General features: G+C 39.1%; 1 protein-coding gene across 1 annotated transcript in view; it reads left to right on the forward strand.

Annotated features, from left to right (window-relative positions):
* The first annotated feature begins 3577 nt into the window (after positions 1-3577).
* The window catches only part of TNIP3 (TNFAIP3 interacting protein 3), a 77251-nt gene continuing 62223 nt past the window's right edge, over positions 3578-18605 (forward strand). Inside the window, exons 1-2 of the mRNA XM_030480386.1 lie at positions 3578-3638; positions 4427-4538. The gene's annotated coding sequence lies outside the window, so the exon portion shown is untranslated. The remainder of the gene's footprint in view (positions 3639-4426; positions 4539-18605) is intronic.

An 18605-nucleotide genomic window follows, 5' to 3' on the forward strand; every position in this document is an offset into this window, starting at 1 on the left:
AGCTGGCCTGCTGATTCCTGTCTTGTATTAACAGGATTCCATGGTAAATCTGATAAGAAAAATTTCTGGCTACTGGTCTTGCCAGAAAACAGAAAAGATATCCACGCTCATTTCCCTAAACTGAGAATATTTATCAAAATTGTTGTGTTCTTTGAGGGGAAAAATGCTTCCTCAAAATGTTTCTTTTTAAAGATATTAGTTACAAATCGCTTATTTCTTTGACTTTGATCAAATGAAAGAGAAACTTATTTTATTCTCAGCTGTAAGGGGCTAAGCCTTAAAGTTACGATGAGGTGATGCCAGGACCTGGCATGCGGATGAAGACAGGAGCCTGAGAGGACACATTTAACTGAAGAGATACTGGAAATTAGAATGGACCGGGAAAAAGTGTCAGATATGTGATCTTGCTCAACTGAAATCAGAGAGTGTAAACAAGGAAAACAGTGAGTAGAAGGGAATGAGCCCTCTCAGTAACTGTCTTAACACTGCATCTACTACAGAATTTCAATTCCTTGGGGGCTGGGGGGGGTAAATAATAGTGAGATTTCTTCCTGGCATAATTCTTTTATGTTTGGGTGGGGGTGCAGGACAAAAGGTGCTCTCCTTTTGGTGCTCCTCTGAGTGGAAGCATTGGAATGGAGCAGGAGCTTCATCAGGGTGAGGTGGAGACAGAACGTTGGAAGCACAGTCCGAAGTCCAATTGCTTCAGACTTACCTGGTTGAGGGTAAGAGAAAGTTTTCCTGAAATAGCAGAAAGAGGATTAGATGCATCCTGACTACCAGATTACATCTATGTTTGTTTTAAGGTTTTCAAAGCTACAGGTTTTCAAAGCAGGGGGTTAGATTGTTACATGAACGCTTCTGAAGGAATATATCCAATTAGTTCTACTTCTGTCTATACTGAAAGTTGTGCTTTGACACCTCTGAACTAGTTTCCAGGAGTCTTGCTGGAAATTCAAGCCATCATTAGCTTCCTCTGTTGAAACTCCAGTGAAGTTGATGCATTATGAAGTTATTTTAAAGTATCTGCTGATTTGAGATGAGAAAGAATTCATGCTATTAATATTTAGTTAATAATCTATTGCAAGTGGCTCTATTTCTTTAAAACTGTCAAGATGTGAAGTCCTGCTCAAATGTTATGCAGATTTTCTCTGATCCTGTAATAGATTCTGATTTCAATTACTATCTAAATGCTACTAGGATGTGATAATGTCTTTCCCATCTCCTGATTACTGCTCCTTGCATGGGTACTGTCTCCTGTTCTGGGATTTCTGGGTTTTGCTCTGTCTTGCCAGAAGTGGCAATTTTTGCCTTGCCAACTTGTCTGTAAGCAGCTGCAGTGATCAGAGCTGCCTCATCCATATTTCATTTTATTGAGGCACGAATATGTCTGTTTTAAAAAATGATGCTTAAATATTTATGATGTTTTGATTTAAAAAAAAAAAACAAACCAACCAAACAAACAAACAAAAAACCAACCAAAAAAACCAAAACCCCAACCCACCAAAAAACCCAAACATTCTGGAGTAAATTAGTGTTTAAGTCACTCCTTGACATGATGCAACTGTAGGTGAGGCTTGGTGCGTTTTCTGAGATTGAGCAGAATAATGGTGAAATAGGTACTTACCTTAGATTCAGCAACCGATTGGTAACCCTGCAATAACAACATCTGGAAGAATAAATTGAGAGGGTAGTCTGCTCTCCTCCAGAGTCACATACTGGTTTATTCTGAGGGTTTACTACCCCTGCACACCCCACACTTTTCAGATGCATCAGTACAACAAAATTCGGTCAATCAAAAGCAGTAAAACCTGGTTCCTTTTATTCCTAGAAATGCAGACTAGCAGTCCTGCCAGTCAAGCTGAGATACCATCTGTTTTGCTGTGAAGAAGTGCTACCCTACAAGCCAGGATCGTTTCTGAGAAGATTTAAAGATATTTGTGCATAATATGTATTTCGTAAAAGGATTTTAGAAATTTAGTAGAGGTACATACAAACTTCTAAAAACTCTGTCTGTGCCCTGTAGGGTGCTTAAAGCTCAAATCAAGACTGAAAATGTCTGCTGCCTGAAAACTGTTACTTGACTTTTGTTGACAGATCAGCCTCCTGTGGAATACAAAACTTTCTGACTTCTGCTTACTTCTCATTCTTTGGAAAAATGATCTTAAAACCTTTGCCTCAAACATCATTCATCTATGCCACTTGCTGGTGAGAAATGGGAAAACCTCAACTTGAAATGTTCCTACTGGGCAACTTTCTTCCTACCGGAGAACTAGGGAGAGGTGGGGAAGGAATGTATTTCTAGCCATATCAGAAAACCCACCTTCAGAGCTTGAGTATGTATACAAGTATGTGTGTGTTTTTCGAAGCAGCCCTCTGTAGCTGGACAGCAGAAGCACTCTGTGTGTGTGTGTGCTAAGGGTGAAGGGAGGGCTTGGAGATACTCAACAGAACTTTAATTCTTGGTTTTTCTCTAGTCTCCCCTCATTTGCAAAGGTGCCAAGATTCATATAAGAATGTAACAACTCCAGCTGCCAGTAGAAATCCTTTCACACACACCCCCCTTCAAAAAGAAGAAATCATTCATCTGCCTCGTATTTTTCAATCCTCATGTACTCATAGTTGCTGATAATTGCTGATCTACAGAGTTCTCACTTTCAAGTTAAATTCCATGTCAGCAGTGTCAGTCCATCCATTTCTTCTATTGCTAACAGAAGATAACTTGTCTTATGGAACAAAGCCAGATCTTTTTTTACAGATGTCATTTTATTAAGCACCTGGATAGAAACATGTGATTAAGATCAACTGCTGAAGACTAAGTCTTTCTTGATTTCAAAAACCTTGTTCATGTCCAGAAAGTCTTAACCTATTTCTTATATGCAATGTCTGCAACTTTTCCCTTCTCATCCAAAATAAATTCCTGCAGCTACATATCACACTGGCTTATAACCTTTTTGATCCCATTGCACATGGCCTTGTTATGTTTTCTTTCTTTTTTGTTTGATTTTGTTTGGTTTTGTTTGGCATAATCCAAGTTAGCCTCCTATAAATTTACTTTGCCTAGTTCTGTTCATGATTTTTCTTTTACATCTGTAAGTCTAGCTGTTTGTATTATCACTCTTCAAACAGTTCTTGTGAGTGTGATCCCCCCCCTCCCAGTTGTTACCAGGAAATTGTTACATGGCTTTGAAAATGACATATCTTGGAATTTTTTACTGTTAGAAATTTATGCATGTTTCTCTTTATATGATGGGAAGAATGAAAATTCAAGTTAAATACCAAGTTACCATGAAACAATCATTAAATACTGTATCACCATTTCCTGATACAATCTTATATGATGCCTCTAAGCGCTCTGCTTAGGAATACATGTTAGCAGTGTAGCTCTCTGGGTTCACCTGCTGCTTTTGGAAGATGGTCAGTTGATGAAAGGGGCTCTATCTTAAAATGCTGTAATATTTTGTTTACATTGAAAGACTTCTTTAGATCAGCACTCCTTTCTTACAGGGATATCTTTTATTTTCAAGTTTCTGGTATTTCAACGTCGCTGTCTGGGTTTCATTTGCTCTTTCCAGTGGCATCACTCATTTTTTTCTAAACTGACCATACTGAGGTTCCTTGGGCATCTGTCTTGTCAGGTAAGTTTACTGTTACCTTGCTCATGGCTCTTCTCTATCTCTAATCTTGCCCAAATATGTGTGATTAAATTTTATGCAACATTTCAGCTGAGGCTTTAACAGTGCCCCATGGAATAAGTGTTAGTCTTTCCTGACAGCTATATATATTTTTTTGCTCCGCTTGCCAGAAAACAAGTGCCTTTGGATGCTTGATTTCTTCCTTGGGTGTAAATGTGTACTCTCAAGCCCCTTCCTAAACTGGAAATTCTGGTTTTCAGACTTGAGATGAATTTTCCTATGTCTGAAACTTACAGCTTCAATAATGTTCAATTTCTTATTTAGACCATCTTTCCCCCCTGCCCCTGAGCAAAACCTTAATTAAATAACTTAAAATTTAAGGCAATGTGTACACAATTCTCTTGTTATGTCTTGGATTTCAGGCCTTTTCAGTGCACTTGTAGTTGATTTCTAAGTCCATTTGATTTTCCTATCAGAAATGGCAGTCCTTGGTACTTGTATTTATGCCACCTTGATAAATATTCTAAATATTCAGAATTAGACATAGTTTTCCAGTAGTAGCACCGGTGCACTGTTTTAATGGAACTTTCTGCTTCAACACTTTGTTCAAGCAAAAAAATCTGTAAGATTGAACTCTATTTACCAGTGCAGAGGAATGTGTAAATGATATTCACTATTCACAACTAGTGCATAGTTACAACTGTTTAGGAAAAATAAATCTACTTTTAAAAGTAAAAAGGTCAATAGAGTATTTTTTTTAACATAACTTTATTTCTTAATTACCTTTTTAGGTTGTACTTATTTGGGATTCTTCTGGATGGACTCCCTGAAGCTGTGCGTCCATCTAGCAAAGCTGGTCTTGGTCATAGTGCAGCGAAGCTCTTTATATTGTGAATATTGAAGGTATTTTTTACTTTGCTTATACCTCCAAGAACTTAGTGACATAAATCCTCATTGCAGTGATCATCATAAATAAGAAGTGTTTGCTTCAGAGTTCAAATCTGAGAGAGTGAGAAAGGGGCCTGAAGGTTAGGTAGATTTTTAACAAAAGACAATTTGCAAACTTAGGCCTCTGCTTCTAGTATCCAGGCAACTAAACCCCTGCTGGTGGACAAAGCCAGGACCAAAATTCCTGCTGATTTCAAAGCAAGTAGAGTTTGCAAATAACGGAAACTCCAGCATAAACTGAACCTGAATGAGTACTATTTGCAGTACAGTCTGAAGTAAAGCATTCAACAGAGGTGCAGTGAAAGGCTAGTAGTATGAATACTGGGAAGGTTATTGATCAGGTTGGAGCTTCTATGCTTTCTGCTGCAGAGCAGATTTGATTTCAAGATAGGTGGACAAGGGGATGTAACTGTGGTAAGATAAGTCTAATGAATACATACGGAGTTAGGTTGTAGATGGGGGACAGTGTTTTTGCATGGGAATGTGTACCTATAATGGAATGTCTGAGTAGGTAACATAGAATTGGGTAATAAATTAAAAAAACCAAAATAAGACCAAAATTAACTCTGCTGCACTGTGAAAGACCTGCTCTACAAAGCAGCTATAACAAGCTTATCAGTTGCTTACTCTTCATTTTAGATGTCATTCCCTAGTGTCCAGATTCTGCTGTGAAGGGTGAGAAAGCCGCTAACTGGACTATGTTAAATTCACTCAGTCAAGAGGCTGAATGGTAGTTCTCAATTTGTATGAGGGCTACTTTCTGTGCTCTGCTTTTTGGTATTCCAGTGACATCCCTGGGAAACTTGTGCTTCTATAAAGTCACTGAACTCTGCAGCCGTCTATTGCTTAAGATCACTCTTTCCCTAACAGTCAACTTGGTTTATCAGGAAGCCAATATTTGACTTCTGCCTTTTTGCCTTGCCTCTCTTCTGTTTTTTCACCTCAGCAGTTTTACTTTTTCACAGTCTCTGTTCTTTTTTTCTATTGCTTTCCCTGAAGCAGTTCCTTGAGTTTCCTGTGACCCCTTTATCTCTTTTATATAGATTAGAATAACCAGGCAATGAACTTGGATGATGAAGTGAAGCAGTCCTCTGTTTCAGAATTTGTATTCTATTAAGGCTGACTATCAGATGTATGAACTGCAATTCCAGTCCTTATTTCAGGCTGCTGTACCCTTGGAAAGACCTTGCCCACTGTAGTGGTTACATGTGGCTTGCATATGGTGAGAAAACTTGCAATTATTGAGACACCTGCCCTTACTTAACAAAAGGTCTGCCTGTATTTGAGGAGCTGGAGATGCATGAAGAGAAGTGCACGAAGAGTAGTGCACGCGGCTGCCAGGCCCACACTTGGCATTACAGCTGTGTGCAGCTGTAATGGCAGTGAAGGTGGTGAGATGAGGCAGCATGGAGAGGTGTGCAGTGATACATGATGTGGGCCAAGCCAGGCGGCCCTCATAGAGTTAAGGCCCCTGTTGTAAAACAGATCAGCTCCACTTGACACTGTTGGCATAAAACAAGAGGTGTTTTTGCCATCTGGCCCACTGAGTATGTGAACAAAATACAACTTGCAGCAGTTCAAGCTTCTAGGTGCTTCGAAATGCTCTCTTCCTGGTAGCTTGCATGTAATATATGTCGGTATTTCTGAATTTGACTTTATATTTCTATTGACATTCTTCTACTTCTAATGCTGTTTATTCACATTTTTCTATTTACATATTTTATTTCTTTGACTTTACATACTCCTAATTCTTAGGAAGTAAGGCTTCTCAGTGATGTGCCAGCTGCACTGGGAGAGTAGATTTTTCTTGCTTCAAGTGACAAGTGTGGATGTCATTGTAAAGATGACTGCTGAACCATGGCTTACAAAAAGGTCTAGTAACTTTCTTCCGGGAGTCTGTAAAATATGTGCCATGTAGTGTCATATGTGTGTGTGACAACAGAAATGTCATGTTCTTCTGATTCTTGCCTCTGACATATGGTTTCCATAGGCACATCTGTTAAGCACCCAACTTAGCTGTTACTGGTTTTGGTCCATAGCCAGAGTCTTAAAGACCATGCAATCTGAGAACAAAGAGCTAGAAAGCATATAGCATCTCCATGGGTAAAGTGTAAAAATATATACTACTAAATATGACGCTAAAGCTGCATCCTCGGTCAGACTTGAATTTAAAAGAGCAGATTTGTGGTAAAATCGTCTGAAAAATCTCCTTGCCTGCTGTCTCTCTGTACAGCAGTGCCGTGGCCTCGCTCAGGCTGTAGGTGGCACCGTTGCTGCACATGAAAAGCCGTCCTGGGCTTGCTCTTCCTTGCTCCTAAGAGGATTGTTACCCTACACGCTGTTGAACTCATGTATTTGATGGTAGGATTTGGTAAGGATTTACTAGAGCTGCCATTTCCCTAGAATTAGTATAGGAGGAAACATGTTGAGAGGTATCGGATTATCTTTTTCTTTTCCTTTCATGTGATGGTGCTTTGAAACACATTGATTACACAGCTTTTTTTCTCTGGTAGTGCTAATACAGACTCGGTCTCTTAGTTCAGTTCCCGGTGAGAGCTGACAAGGAATTTCCTAAAGGATTTCCTTATTTTCATTTTTGGGGCTTCTGTGCTATTTGTGTGATTCTGCCACGATGTGTTGTGAGGATACACAAGTTGAAAGCCTACATTTCTCTGATTTTGTCAGCTTAAACATCTAAATCCATTCTTAGAACTTTAAAATGATGCAGTATTTTCCTGCAGAAAGAGGATGTCACGGGCAGGAAAGGGAATGGGTCTGCTCTGATGCAAGGGAGGGGGCAGTATGAAGAGACTGAAGAGTCTTTGGGCTTAGCCTCTAACTGAAACAGTGTGAGGACAAAAACCTGAGCTAAGGAGTTAGAGCTGATGAGTGGCCAAGAATCAATGCTATAAACAATTTGATAGAAATCTGTTTTATTGGGGTTTTTTTGAGTCTCACCTGATACGTTTTAAGTTTTCCTTTCTGAGAGAAGCATCTGTAAGTTATCCCTTTTTGCTTTGGAAAAATGGCTGTTTTCTAAACCAAACAAACACACACTTACGTCTGTCTTCTTTTTGAAGTTGAGCCCTTGAAACGTAAATTAGTGAATGGATCTAGGAAAAAAATAGAGATCAAGGCTTTCTGAAATCCTTCAGACAACTCCTTTCCAGACTCTGTGGGGTGTACTAAAAAGTTGTAGACATCTTGCTTCCCAAATCTGGTGATATAGTGGGGGGAATGGAGAGGGGGAGAAATAAATAGTTATTTATTAGCAATCAGGAGAAATCTTAGTTCTGAAATGTCGAACTTAAATATGTAAAGGATCTCAAAAATAATCTGTTAGTTTGTTTTACAGTCTCCACAGATATTCATTAAAACATGTTATGCACAAAAAAAGCACCTCTAAAGTCTCAAAGGGAGTGGGGGAACACTGTGATTGAAGTTAAAAAAAATAAAGAAATAGCTTTTCGTAGGGGAACAAATTTAGCAGCTTGTCAAAATCAGCTGTAAAATGTAAGTCTTGCCATAATGGTCTAAGTTAAAGCTCCACAAATACTAGGGCAAATGAACAAATTATTATTTGAAGCTGTTACGAGTGTAAATGGAGCATAAGCATCCTGGTATCCAAGGTAACACAAACCAAAGTGGGAAGCCTTTGTCGTTTGCACCATGCTTATGGTCAAGTTCTTCAAACAGTTGTTGATGTATGTTTATGAAGTCCACAGTTGAATAAAACCACTTTACTGATGAGGATGGAGGAGCACAGGACATGGCCACAAAAGTGGCTTGTTTTGTTTGTTTGCAAAGTAACCTAGAGAGGCAAAGGAACGTGCTGAGTTACAGTAGTCAGCTCTTTTGAATGGAAATGGTTGATAATTACATGAAAAGCAAGGGAAACACTGGGGTTTGGTTGTTTTTTTTTGTTAAGGAACATATTAAGGAAATATTACTTTTCTTAGCATGTGGTATTTTCCTCTCCAAAGTAAACTTGTACAGTTTTGACATTAAAGAGAAAAATATCAAGAAAGCCATTGATTCCTTCATCAGCAATAAAGATGATCCAAAACAGAGCCAACAATAAAGGAAGCTTTAATCATACTCATTTGCTTTGGTACAGATTTTGGTTGGATGTTCTTGGAAAGCAGTAATATATCGGTTTGTCAGAGTTGCTTGTTCCAGTCAATGGTTTTTGACAATGCTGTTTTGCTTCCACTGCTTTTGTAGAAACCATCTTATTGCTTCCTGGTTTTTAATATATTTTAGAGATCACAAATGCTCCTGGAGCTTTTCTTCCCAGAAGCGGTGCAGCAGGTGTTGGTGTCTGGTTCATTTATGTCTGATGGATGACCCTGAGCTTTTGAGAAACTACCTCTGCATAAAATACATGAAGCCTTATGCTAAATAGTCATATTTTTTACCCATCCATGCAGAATCACTTAGTTGTTATAGAAAATGTAAAATGACTGCCTCTTTGGGATTGTATTTGGACATGTTATAGGCTATTACTACTGCTATTATAGAGTCATAGGATGGTTAGGGTTGGAAAGTACCCTAAGATCATCTAGTTCCAAACCCCCTGCCTTGGGCAGGGATACCACACACTAAACTATGTCACCCAAGACATGGTTTAATGTACCAGTCAATCAGATAAAATACTTTAGCTCCACCTGTCATGATTTAATTGTATACTGAATAAATAGACCCAGTATGATATATGTATTATAGTTTTTGTTAAATAGTCTCTGTATTAAACTGATATATTGATTATCCTAATCTTTTTGTCCTATAAAGCCAGTATTTGGCCTATAAGAAAGATGGCAAACAAAGCTCTCATATATAAGCTTGTTAGAGCTATATTCCAAATTGAAGTGGAAACATTTTACATTTGATTTGTTTTTATATTTTAGTTAGCAGCAGAAGTACTTTCTACTGTAAATGAAAATGTAAAATTTCTAATGGCATTTAACATGATTTTATTTTTAAAGAATACACGTAAATATTGTGGGTTTTGGGGTCGTCTTCCTTTGGTCATATGCGTGTGATGTGGTGTCAGCCAGCACGGCTGGTTCTTGGAGTGGAACTACCCATAGAGTGAGCAGCCACCCTACAGGAGTGCTCAGCAGTCTTCTCTCAGCTGGTCTGACCTCTTTGCTCTTATCTAGAAAGTCTCTTCAGTCTCAAAAACAGTGATGGGAAGCTCTGGGCATGTCCTCTTTTTAGCTTTCCTCCCAATCTTTTATTCAGTTGTTGTCCTAAGCATAAAGGCAGCAGGTAAACCTTTCAGTTCTATCGTGTGCTTGTAAGCCTTTTGTGGGTGGCCAGCAGCTAAGCACCCACACAGCTGCTTGATCAGTTACCCCAGCATGTTCCCCCCAGTCTTTATTGCTGAGCATGTTGTTTTTGGGAAGCTTTTCTACCCAGAAATATCTAGTTAGAAATGCCATGAGGACGTTACCTTCTATTGGTTTGGGTGGGTTTTTTTTTCAAGCTCTTCCTTGCACAAAATACTTGCTGAACCATTGCTGTAAGCTGTGTGAGTCCCTTCAGAGGGAAAAAATGGCTGTTAATATGTGACCTTTTAGAGATGTGTTCTTGGCACAGTCTTTGATGTCGGGATCTGTAAGGACAGAATACAACTTTTCAGTAGACAAGCCTGAATCCACAGCCCTAATCCTTATTCTAGGTGTGAAATTTCGTGTGGTTTTGTGATAAGAAAATGGCCAAAAACCCTGTTACGTAGTTTAATTCTTGTTTAAGAGTATCTTTGTCCAAGCTGGATTGTGTAGTCAGGACAAGGTTCATTAGCAATTACATTGCCTGCTGTCACTTTGCAAAGCATTTAAAGGATTGTCTTGGCCTTCTTGCTTCTTGTGGAAAACGAAATAAGGAGGAAGTGATCACTTAAGAGATTCTATCAAAGAAAGAAGGGACAGTCCCTAAAAGCTAAAAATGAATCCGCTTAGGTCAGTCCTATGGATCACAGCATGGGCAGGTAGGACTTGGCTGCTTGCATTGTGTGGGGCATTTTTTGGGAGCTGACATGTAGCACAGGGATGGGGTGAGTTGACTAATTTCTGCAGCAGTTAACTACAGTGCACTGGCTGCCGGGTGGTAAGTAATGTAAGTCATTATACATCATGTACTTGAGTCTTTTTGGATCAGGTGAGTGCTAGGTCAGTGGAATGCCTCTGCGCTGTTCATTTGTGAGTAAATGTCATTTACTAAGGCTGTAAATCATTGGTTTTTCAGAGAATAGGAAAAATTAGGCATTGAAATGTAATTTCTACGTGAGAGCTCTGTGTCAAAGATGGTTTTCAAATGTTAATTAACCCTTATCTCAAGTGAGATGTGATTTGTTTCAAGAAAGGGAAATATGGGGGGAGGTAGAAGAGGGAATGTGGTTTTTCTTTTTTCCTTATCTGAGTAGTTTTGAATTCCTACTTTGCTCATACAGTGTTTGTTAGAAAGGGCCTTAAGCAATAACTGTGAATGAGGATCCTGCCACGCCATTATACCTGATGTTAACAGGTATTTGCAAAACATCTGTGTAGCTTTCAGGGATAGGTGTGATTGTAAAAAATGGATATAAAACTGTGAATGATGGAAATAAAATGAGACAAAACATCTTTCCTGGTATTAGTGTGTAACTGAGGCAGAGCTGATGATTAATTTTGTTCCTCCTTCTATATGAGGAGTCTGAAAGGGGGGCAGTACATCTTCTGCTGACTGCCACTACAGAAAACGTAAAACCCATGGCAATTTTTTGGAGCTAGTTCATTAGAAGTTGATGCCTAAAGCTGACTTGCATTTCCCATTGATCTGTATGTACTTGGTTTATTCACTGTTCAAATTATTAATTTGATTAATTAACAATTAAGCCTAGCTGCTTAATAGGCCAGAACTTAAAGGGTAGCGCTGCACAGGCATGCTTCTGCTCAGGTATTACCTTTATTTTTGTTTGGGGTTTTTTTGGGGGTGTTTGTTTTGGCTTTTTTTTTTTTGGTGATGGGTTGTTTTTTGTTTCTGTTTTTGGTTGGTTGGTTTGGTTTTTTTTTTTTTTGGTTGGTTAATTTGGTTTTGGGGTTGTTTTTTTGGTTTTTTTTTTTGGTTTTTTGGTTTTTTCCATGTTTTCAAAGTTGTCTGTAACACGCTGCTTAGGAAGTGAGGAGAGTGATGATTTTGGCTGATGCATCTCTAGTGACATCTTGTGGGATGTTTCGTAGCATCTTCTGTAACTCCTTTTTGAGGAAGAAATAAACTGAAAGGCTTGTTGGACAAAAAGTCCACATGGGATACGGCTGAAATTGTGCACCCATCTGTAGTTTTTCAGGGTTGTCCTTGTAACTTATGTATTTCATTCTGTCTACTAACTACAACATTGAAGATGCTATTTGGCAACAAAGTACAGCAGAGAAATGAAAGATGACACTTTTGCTGTCAGATTTTATGGTGAATGTTAGATTTTCTTTCAGTGCAGTTGCTGGAATTACTACTTTATGAGCCAAAACATCAGGTTTAAAATTGAAATTTCAGAACTGATAAAGCAAATCATTTGAATAAGTAGTTGATCAAATCAGCTAAGCAGAAATCTAGCAATTTTTAGGATTTTCATAGATGCACAAATGCCATTTCTTTATAAGTTACAAGAAAAACTTATTAGACTATTTGGCCTAATCTTAACTGATTTCATTGTTGTTGATATTCTCTATTGTTGTCTTTTGGAATAATTTATACTCGAACTCTAGCATAAAGTTTCGTTTTATACCTTTTAATTGGAATGCTGGAAGGAGACAGCCATACAAATTTGCCTTTGGATGTAAACAAAGCTGAAATATTTGCATGTTGCTTTTTTATTTTTAGCCAATTCAGTTTAAAGTCTAATGCTACCTCCTCAAGACATCCTTAAATATCGTCAAAGTGATATCTCTATTTTCCTCAACATATAATATTGCTTAGACCAAAAAGTTCATGTTTCCTCCTGCAGTCCAGAAATGGATTTGAGTTTCCTCAAGTACTAATCAGGACCATGCAATTCAATATGCACTGGCAATGTAAAGACAGACATCTAGCAATTTATTCCTCTCTGCAATTGTCTGCTCTCGTTGTTGGGCCTTCCAGCAGACAGGTTACCATGCTCTGTGAGTGTGCTGGCTAAATTGCATTGTAAGAAACGTTTTGCTGTTGCTACAGAGGCAGTTTGGATGGAGACTGTAGCCTGGTAAATAAGACTTTTGCCTTTAGTAGTGAAAGGCTATAGGTGTTCTCCTGGCATGACAAGGGAGTGTCCCAGGGCTCATGTGGCCTTTAGCTAGCTTTTGCTGTGGATGTTGCTTAATAGTTAGGCAATTGTTTATTCCCAATATGTATGCACTTTGATCTGTAAAAACTACTTATATAAATATCTGAGAACCTAGATGCAGTCATTTAACAAAGGGTAATCCTTTATCTGAGTTGGGGCTGGGGTGGACTGTGTTGTAATTTAAAACTTGTAGCTAAGTAGGAGAGAGCTGTCTGTGTTAGGAAAACATAAACATAACCCAGAGGGACCCCCAACATCAGTGATGAACTCCTTCCAGTGAAGAACTTGGGATGCTGATGATGAGCTGCTGTACACCCTTGGTGTTTCAGCATGGAGACGGCTGCTGCTGTTGCCTTCAGGACCCAGACGACACTGAGACTGAGTATAATGCTAGAGGGGAGGAAAAGAATAGGTACTAGAAAGTTTGTATATGTAAATCTCAACTGTATTATTAACCATAAGTGTAAGTGAACTAATAATAATGTGTGTTTTACTTAGACTGCCAAGGTTTTAATTAGATTAACTGTTTCCCTGGAACAAAGCTTTGGATTTTTGACACTGATTCCCCCCTTCCTTAAGGTGAAAGGATAAAGTCATTTGAAACAACTATGCAATGGACCCAGCTACTAATTCAACAAGACTTCATATTAGACTGGTCTTGTAATGACATATTCTTAATGAGGAGGTAATGCATCTGAAATAAGTGGGTCCTGTGGACTGATAATGAGGGTTATTTTTGACTTGAAACACTAAACATAATACAGGCCAGCACAAAAGAAGAGAGTAGATCAAGACACATTTGACTGTTTAAAGCACTTTGGCATGCTGCTTCAATCTTTGTTTCCTTGTATTCTGCTGCACCAAGGAAGAGTAACTTCCTTTTAATTTCTTCAGCTATGAAATTTAGTAACTCAGCAACTTCAAAAATAGCAACTATCACAGCTTCATCTTCACTGGCTTTGTGCCACTGAAGTTCTTCTAGATTTTGAGGACTAGCAGTAGTCTTAGATCCATAAGAAGACTGTAGGTTGGAAGTTGCCCTTTTCCTCTGTAAGGCATGTGAGTGATATGAAAAAGAAGTTAAAGCTTGTTTCTGCTCCAAGGAGGGTAGTAGTGAACTCTACCTGTCAGTTCAGTGGTTTCAGGACCATGTTGAAGACATGCAGGACAGATGAAGAGAGCTGGAGAAGACCATTCCCAAAGGCTCAAAATCCAAGTGCTCACACCTGATGAGGCAAACCTGGGCAGTGAAGAAAACTGTGTGAGTAGTAAAACCAGTTGTTATTTCTTTTGCAGGATATTTGAGAAAACATTTTGCTGGGCCAAGTCTGTTTCATCCCAGAAATAGCAAAGTCCTGTGTGCATGTGGCATACCTGCATAAAACAATAAGATATCTATTATAAGCCCTTATTTCAAATACATAATAACTGCTAGTAAAGAATAAGTAGTAAAATAACAATTTGACAGTTTTCTTTGTTTCTGTCAAAACAGACAAAACTGTTTCTTTTCTTTAAATGCAAGCATTGGGCCATGTGAGCTTGAGAAAAGTAAAAGGGGGGGTCTCTCAATATAGAATTCAATGTAGAGGACCTGTTCTATTAAAAAGCCACCCACAAAACTGGTGTAAAAGAGTAACAGTCTTACAAAGGGGTGAGTTTGACCTGTTCTAATTTGTATAGTCATTGAGATTTCACAAACAAGTTGGTGGGGATTGGCCAGTTCTCCTACAGCAGCTGCTGTGGACAATGAAGCTGTTTGATACCCCTCATATTGCTTTCCTTTTCTCTGTGGGGAAGAAGTAGAACTTATGTAGCTGAAGTCAGTACAAGGATGGTATCTAAATATGACTATACTCAGTCAGCAGTAATATCTTTGGTTGGAGGACAGAGTGTAGTAGGAACATGAAGCTCTGTGGCTAACATGAAGCTCTGTGACTTTCTTATTCCTCCTGGATGGAAGTAGACGGATGGTGTGGCTTGATGAGGTAGCACTGTCGTTCAGTGGCAGAACAACCTCCAGTTTTATCCTCTGCCTGCTGGTCTTCCTCCTGAACACACGACACCACTGCAAATGTGCTGCTGCTCCAGTGCTCTGCGAGAACCTCACCCACCGGGCAGCCACCCAGTTACTAAAAACTCTGATTGCTCGTGTTTGTATTCAAGGCAGAAGGTGTGCCCTGTTTGTACAGCCTACATATGAAACATCCCACGTCGTTTGTAACCATCCTGCTTTCACTGTGTGTGGGAGTTTATCTTTTACTAGAAACAGTAATTGCAAAAATGACCTTCATACTTACTGAAAGCAGCAGACTGCTCCATTCTGACTCATGGAATGAGCCCAGGTATTGGGTAATGGCTTGCTGCTTGATAACAGGTTTTTCTATCGTCTTGTGCAATAGTTAAACTGAGGCCTAGTTCTGTGTCAGATACAATATTACATGTAGGTCATGAGTGTGACAGGTCTGTCTCTGCCAGAATCCAGGATGAAGCCAAAACCACAGAATCGCTGCTGACTGATGAAAGCAACCTTGCATTGTCTCAGCTGAGTTTCAGAGTGAAGCCTCATAGTCAGTATGTCTCCTAGTTTCAGTTTTAGAATAACAAATCCATCTTGGATCATGCACCTCTAGCTGAAATAAAAGCCATGACTACTTTTTTTGTGTAATTGTATTGCTTCCTTAGTGGATCCTTGGGCTCCCTCTTTACTGTCCTCTCACCTGATATTTTGTTTTCTGTAATGTTAATTGGTGTTTTACTTGAGTAGGAAATCCCCCTTTTAATGCCTTATAATGAGTCACTCCTGCTGTTTGCTTCAAACTGAAGGGGATTCCAACTATAAAATTGTATTAGTACTAAAATATAATCCTGTTCCATTGTGTAGGTTGTAGTTTCAAACAGAGAAAGGCTTGGGGGAGTTATAGGGTATGCAAGAAATGTTTTGCTTGTTAAGCTGGGGATTAGTGGCAATTCCAGTACGAAGTAAGCAGCTTAGAAGTTCAGAAGATCGAGACCAATCTCAGACCCTCAAACTGAAAATATTATTCAGCAGTTACATATCTCATGTTCTGTTAAAAACCAAAACAAATCCCAAAACCCAACCCAAAAACCAGCCCCAAACCATAATACTTTGTGTTCCATGTAATGAATATTAAGATTTGTTCAGTTTGGTTTGGCCTTTTATTTGTGTGTGTGTGTGTATGCTCGTTATGCGTTCAAAACGGAATTGCTTAAAAAATGTTTGTTTCAGGCATGGAAGATGGCTTTGTATTTCCTTCCTTATAAATTTGACTAGCCTCATGTCTATGTTACTGTTGGTTTAGCTTCTGTTGCTTTAAGCTGCAGTCTTCTGAAACCATCATCTATTGCTTTCTTTTATCTGGAGTAGCTGCTGCAACAATCTGTCATGCTGGACTTTTGACCACATTTCAAATCTCTGTGTGTGCACACAGGAGATTGAAATTCAATCTGCCTTTGGTCCTGCCTTCTCATGTCCTCAGAAATATGCAGACAATCCAAGTGCGTTCTCTGAACATTTACTTTCCTCCCCATTTCAGCTCTGGATTTCCTTGCTTGTTTTCAGAGTTTTCCTGAGAGCTTCACAGGCTGTAATCCAGACTCCCCCATTCTGCTGGTAACAGCTACCTCTGCATTCAGCACTAGTTCTCTGCTGCTTTTGGACTCTGAAAGTCCTCCTGGCAATATTTTTGTTTCTTTGTCCCTTTCTGGTTTTATCTGTCATTTAAACAGAGCTCAGCAATTCTAGTTTTATTCTAGGCTGTCTATAAATGCAAAAAAAACCCCCAAAACAACAAACCCCAAACAACCACAAAAGGCACAATTTAAAAGCAAATTCTGTCAATGTTTTCAATATGAAGGTATGAAAGATGGTAGTTATATATTGAGGTATGGTGATTGTTGAGCCTCGAAAAGGGCTGTGAGTTTGCTGAAGGCCCCACGGTAACATTTGAGTTTTAAAGAGGATCTCTCTACTGGTTTTACAGCATATTGCTGTAAAGGAAATAAGTTAATAAAAGCCACAAAGATGTACAATTTCCTATGGCCTTTAACTAACACCCTAAGAGAAAGAACATTTGAAAAAATATGCTTAACTGAAGGTGAGGGGATTTCCTTAGGAAGAATGCTTTTAAGGGGCCTTGCTCTGAACCGGTGGCTTGGGAGGCAGTTGTTTCCTAGCAGCATGAAGAGTGTGCTGATAAATGGGAGGATATACATAGCTCCATCCCTCAACCCACAAAATGCTTTTGGGTTTACCTCTCCTCAAAGGTCTTTAAGTGCTAAAGACTCAGAATCTTATACCAATGCCCTAAATAGTCTAATTTAGTTAGGGGCCATCCTCTTAGGGTAACAGGACCTGGGAGCTGGGCTGCCCCACAGATTCTGGTTGTGGTGTGGTGGTGTGGTGTGGAGGCGCTCAGGTGGGTCCCTGTGGGGACACTCTGGGTCTGGAAGCTGACGGCTTGTCTTACGTTATGCTGAGCAGAAACTGTTAATCCCCATCACAGTGCAAAACCCAGATGGGTCTGGGGGGTCAAAGCCAGGTTTGGGTGGAGTGATTTGTTGGTGTCTCCATGAACCAAAGGCCTGTCTGTGGAACTGAGATGTTCATGTGAACTGGCAGTGTGGTGGCTCAAGCTGGGTTTTTCATGGCACTTGGGTTAAGAATGTGCATCTGTGGTCTGGCTTGCCTGGATAAAATGTGGCTACTGGGAGCTGACTGGTTGAGTGCACTCTTGACAGTTTCATGTAGTGTTTCGGTGCATAGCACAGAGTCTGGCAGTTTGGGAAATTTGGACCTGAGTGCTTTTATCACTTCTGAAAAGGGAAAAGATTCCATGCATAGCATAGAAGTTTGCACCCCATTCACATAGTGGGATCTCTACGTAGACAATTAAGGTTACTGTGACACTTGGATTAGGCTGTGAGCTGCTAATTGTCAAATATTTTCATTTCTGTGGCCATTCCTATTTTTCTCCTGTAGTAGAATGTCTCATCTGAATAATACTCTTATATGTATTCAGTTGCTTTTCAATGTCCATTTTGGGTTTACAAATACTGAATATGTTTTGGTTTTTTTTAAGGAAATGAGGTTGAACTAAACTTAAATGCTTGCAAATGCTTGAAAGACAGGCATAAATGGAGTATTTGTCAGACTCACTGGCTGTGGTGTAATGCTTCCTTAAAAGTAGAATGCACAGAGAGATACTGCAAAAGTTTAGAGTAAGGTTATAATTAATAGGAAGATGTATATCCCTCCTTTATAAAATGATCTTCAGTACTTAACCCCTTTTCCTTGCTTGTAATTGCTGGGAAAGTACATAAGGGAAGTAAAACTATGTTTGCTACGGCATCTAGCGCTCCAAGCACTTGCCTTTTCCCCTCCTCACTTTCTTTTTAAGGGAAAAAAGAAAGGAAAGAAAAAAAGAACTTTATCTCCACTACAGCAAATGGCTTTTCCTTACATAATTTATAAAAAATTGTTCAAACAAACATATTTTTTTTACTGTTCAAAGAATTTTTACATTTTTCTTAATTGTTCCCCAGTGCCTATATACTGCTGCTGTCTATGTTTTATGAGTAAAACCTGAATTGCACAAGAGTACAGTTTCCATAAAATTAAGGTCATATGAGGTGGAAATAGCAGTCTAAGATCAGGAGTTCCTTCATTTTTATAGTCCTTTCTTTTGGTAACAGGAAACTGTTCT

Source organism: Strigops habroptila, chromosome 3 (assembly GCF_004027225.2).
Source record: "Strigops habroptila isolate Jane chromosome 3, bStrHab1.2.pri, whole genome shotgun sequence".
NCBI lineage: Eukaryota > Metazoa > Chordata > Aves > Psittaciformes > Psittacidae > Strigops > Strigops habroptila.